The sequence below is a fragment of the Dysidea avara genome, chromosome 11, assembly GCF_963678975.1.
Source record: "Dysidea avara chromosome 11, odDysAvar1.4, whole genome shotgun sequence".
Classification (NCBI taxonomy): Eukaryota; Metazoa; Porifera; class Demospongiae; order Dictyoceratida; family Dysideidae; genus Dysidea; species Dysidea avara.
The window spans coordinates 14,448,304-14,453,585 of record NC_089282.1 but is presented as its reverse complement, the minus strand read 5'-3'; positions in this window follow the sequence as shown (position 1 = coordinate 14,453,585).

Genomic DNA, 5,282 nt, shown 5'->3' with positions numbered 1-5,282 from the left:
CAAGTAAATACTTATTCCATTCAACTTTAAGCATGCCAGTTTTTAAAGACAATGTAACCACAAGTTACACTTATAGTCCATGTGATGATATTGCTGCTTATTTTTTCATTTTAGCCAAACCTTTTGGTTACAACTGTTTGTCCTTCAACAACCTTTTATGTTACAACTTTTTTTTTCCTTTTGGCAGCTTTTTTGGTAACAGCCTTTTCTGTTTAGAGGTGTACCGATATGGGTTTTTGGCATGTACTGATATCCGATATTGATGCAACCAAAAGAAGCCGATAACCAATACTCGATCCGATATTTGCATTAATATTTTTAGCAAACGAAACTGTACATTTACCTACCCTACAACAACATGTGCATGTATTCATTGCTATACTTTGCCTGTGGTGGTATACAGCTTGGTTTCTATTGTGCAATCCAGACAATTAGGCACCCACAAACATTTTTATGTATACTCCCATGAAGCCTTAAACGGATATTTCTGCATTACTCTGCATTCTAATGGCTTGTGAGAAAGCTGGTAGCCTGGTATAGCAAGTTTCCTTGGTTATCCTGTGATCCTTCTTTTTATTACAAAGGTACTCTATAACTGCTTTATTTGTAAAGACTGTGATAAGCTTTCCAACAACACCACTGTATAAATATCGGTAGCGATATCAGATCTTCTGCTGTTCTGTATCGATACCAATATTGGTAAAAAATACCATATCGGTGGCCGATATTGTAGCCGATCCGATTATCGGTACACCTCTATTTCTGTTATGTGTTCTTTTCATGCTATTTTTCTCTGATCTGTATAACTTTTCATGCCGTACCTTTATTCTCTCACTTGGTATAATAATAGCAACATTTTTCTTTATTAGCTCTTGATAATAGTTAGTAGTAACAAACTCTACTGTATAGGGGTGATGACAGTAGGTGATAATAGTCAGTAGTAGCTTGTTCTTCTGTACGAAGGTGATGACAATATTTATAGATTTTAGTGCCGGTGCAGAGGAGGTAACCTACTCTGGTTCTAACAATTATAAACACTGTACTGTACTCAGAATTGTCATGAACCCCTTTTAATTTGTGAATGTTACTGTAACAACTCTTTGGATAATTTACAATTTTCTTCTCTAGCCATCTATTTCATACTGGAGTTCTTCACGTGTGACAAGTCACAACACCTCCATTTTTCCAGTACACTAACATCTAACCATCAGGTTTCGATGAGATCCACTGCACCACTAAATTAAGCACAGGGAAATATTTTGATTGTTGATGTGCATGATGTATGCATGCATACTCTACTATATAGACAAGCAATATGATGTGGTGTGTGAAATAATTTGTTTGTGGGAAGCCATATGCACTCATGCATGTGCACAGCACAACAGAATTCTTCAGTGTGGTATATATATATACCAATACTTAATGACAAACTCTGCATAAACTATATTACGTATCTTTTTCTGATGTTGCTCTGCAAAACTCCATGTAATTCTTTTTATATAGTGTACAGTCTTGTGACTGTTGACTTATAATTAAGTTCCATGTCTTGTGACAGGTAGATAGCTCAGTATACATAGCATCTTGTGTGTGTGTTTCATTAGTTATTTGGAGTTTGTGGTATTGTTACTGAAGTATGACAACCATGCCCGGGCTGCTCATTACTAGGAATGTGTATAGCCTTGTGCCCATGCAGGCCAGCTGTGCTCATGCTATTAGCATGGACCCAGCTGGACACGAAGCTATGTAATATATACCTTAAGTACTATACTGTGTTTTTTTATTAATCCATACTGGATTTAGGTAAGTACATAAGACATAGACATATTAAAAGATTCATAGTTTTAAAATAAAGAATAGGATTGCTGAAAAACCTGTGAAACAAGAATGAATCACTGGAGTAAATGAACAAGGATTGTGGTTACATCATGCAAGTAAACCCACACAATCCCTATTATAACTTAGCTATATATGAAAACACTACCACATGAGTCATAGAAATTTGTGGGTTGGGTTTACTTGCATGCATGATGTAACCACAATCCTTGTCATCCTTTCTTGTTTCACAGGTTTTTCAGCAATATCCTATTCTGTGTTATAGAATTATTATGTGAACTACATACAATGGAGCATTTCAAGCCCTTTAAGTCTAACACTTAAATTTGTCATACACAAATCTCTGTTTGAATTAAATGGATATAGTATAGAGACTAAGGGAAATCAAGAGAAGAAAAAGTGCTGTGGATTAAGCATATTATTCTTTGTATTGAAATGTGTACTACACTTTAGGAATGGAAAAGGCAGCTATAATTCCTTAGCAAGTAACTAGCTGATGGCATTGTGTAGTAATTTCTACTTAATATCTTATGATATGCGTATCACCATCAGGCAGGGTACCAATGTACCATATCCATTAAGTCTGAAAAGAGATCTGTACATGACAATTTCAAGTGTTCGGCTTTGAAGGATTTGAAATGCTCCTTAGCAATTCTAGAATGATTTAACATACTGACCGTTTTCTTTGTGTTTTTCAGTGGTCTCTATATTTTTCACAAATGAGTCTGATTCTGTTGCATGTGCAAGCTTACTGAAGCAATTGACTCGCTACACTTGCAAACTGAATACTTTTGTATCAGAAAAGAGAAGCAGAATTTGCCATGCATATGTGAGGGGACATCTAAAGTGCTAATAATAAATACTTTAGGTTTAAGGAAGAAAATCCATCCCTCCTGGAGAAAGACTGAGTGTGGCCCCGACTAGACATTGGGTGACCTGCAGTTCGAATCCTGGGGCTGGAGGGATTTTTTCTTTACTTTGACCCCTTTTTCTGTTACACCTTTTCAGTCAGTCAGTAAGTGAAGTCATTAGGTCTAAGTCCCTGAAATTAGGTTAGGTAATCCTAAGGCTGCAGCACATGTTGCTGTCAGACCTTCAGTGCTGGTCACTGTAAAGTGCTAATAATAATAATAATAATAATCTCTTTGGTATCTTATGCATGCTGTGTACATACCTACATGTCCCATGAATTATGAAGGAAAATCCTATAATCCATACCTATCATCATTATTCATGCTTTATTTTATTCACAATATAACATTTAGAGAATTAAAACACAATCAATCCTTTCCTGTAGAATGCATAACAACAAATTTATGAATAGACTGTACATGTGGTGAGTAAAAACATAAAAAGTAAACCACTTAGGACCCCCTACTCAAGGGGGTGTCATATGAAGATCTGAAACTGTGATCAAAGTCTGACTAGCTAAAGTTTTGCTCGACTACATACAATGGAGCATTTTCAAACCCTTGTCAGACACAAATCTCTATTCAACCTAAATGGATATGGTAGAGACTAAGGGAAATATAACTTCTATAAATCAAGAGCAGAAAAGTGCTGTGGACTATATATATTATTCTGTGTATGAAATGTGTGCTACATATTAGGCATGGCAAAGTCAGCTATAAATTGTGACCAGATTTTACAGAACCGATCCAAATCGCACATCAGGCAAAATCAAACTAACACCACCAGTGGATAGCTACACCATCGTACTACAAGTTTTGACCCTCAGCACTACTCAAACTACACGAGGCTGGTTTTTACACACGTCTTTTCTGGGTGGTGTGGAGTGCTCAAATGGCAGTTTCAGGCCTTGTGAAGGACTTGGCTTGGCAAGAGTCAGTGGTTTACTGGTGGACAGCCTTATAATGTTGGCCAGACGTGTTCTCTGCTGATTTTGCTACATATCAGCCACTAAGGAGCCAGCACAGCCCTGTAATCTGGTGTCTGGACTCCAATCGTGGTCTGCCTCCATTTTGAGGTCTAACTTTTGCCCTCCCCACCACCCCCCAGCCTCCACCCCTTTGTGAGCACTCGTGATACTACTTCGCTCGTCCAACTGCTCAGATTTTCTATCTTATTTGGCGGGAAACTGTACAAGCAGCTACAAGTACTGGAAGTGGCTTGAAAGGTAACAGATTGATGCATCTTTTGTGTAAATTTCATACGCGTGCTTGCTATCCTTGGAGAGTTATGCTGGCTTGAATTCTTTAAAACTGTTTATCTCGGAACTTCTAATGTGCGATTTGGATCGTTTTTCCAAAATCCAGTCACAATTATCCTTAGCAAGTAATTAGCAATGTAGCCAGCATTGTATAGTAATCTCAGTACACTGTTCAAAGCTTTTAACTGCTTAATTAACATGTTATGATATACTTTTTATTTATTTATTAAGACTTTGCAGCACAAGTGCATGCTGAAGGTCTGTAAGACTCCTGGTCCTACCACAGCATGTATGAAGTTGCTACAGAAAGTATGTATCCACCCCAAAAACACCTTCGCTGTAAAAAAGGCGCGCCCAAGAAACTACAAGTACCTGGAACCCAATGTAAAAAACAAAAAGAAAAATCAGCTTAGCTGAAGTGAAAAGTAACTGGTAACTTAAAGAGCTGATATCTGAAGCGGCCAAGAATACAATTACTAAAGTTTAATCCATGCAAGAACACCTTGGCTATAAAACAGGTGTATACATGAAAGTAACTGGCAACTGAAATGGCTGATATCTGAAGCGGCCAAGAATGAATGGTCATATACAACTAATTCAAAAATTTAACACTGAACCTTTATAATTCAGCTGTGTTCTATATTCACTCTTGCTGCATCGTAAAGTAATTTCTTTTAACTCTAATTGGCTGGTAATTTGGCCGCCTTTTTTTGCTCTATTATACTGACTATTAAAAAAGGCGGCAAATTACCAGCCAATTAGAGTTAAAAGAAATTACTTTACGATGCAGCAAGAGTGAATATAGAACACAGCTGAATTATAAAGGTTCAGTGTTAAATTTTTGAATTAGTTGTATATGACCATTCATTCTTGGCCGCTTCAGATATCAGTCATTTCAGTTGCCAGTTACTTTCATGTATACACCTGTTTTATAGCCAAGGTGTTCTTGCATGGATTAAACTTTAGTAATTGTATTCTTGGCCGCTTCAGATATCAGCTCTTTAAGTTACCAGTTACTTTTCACTTCAGCTAAGCTGATTTTTCTTTTTGTTTTTTACATTGGGTTCCAGGTACTTGTAGTTTCTTGGGCGCGCCTTTTTTACAGCGAAGGTGTTTTTGGGGTGGATATCACTCATTTTTGTCAGTGATAGACTCTATATTTGGTTTAAAAGGTAATTTTTTTGGAAATGAGCAATTAACATTAATGCAGAATATTATCTTGGAGAGTCAGTAAAATCCATACATAATAATGATTGTTTCATAACACCGTAAATTCGGA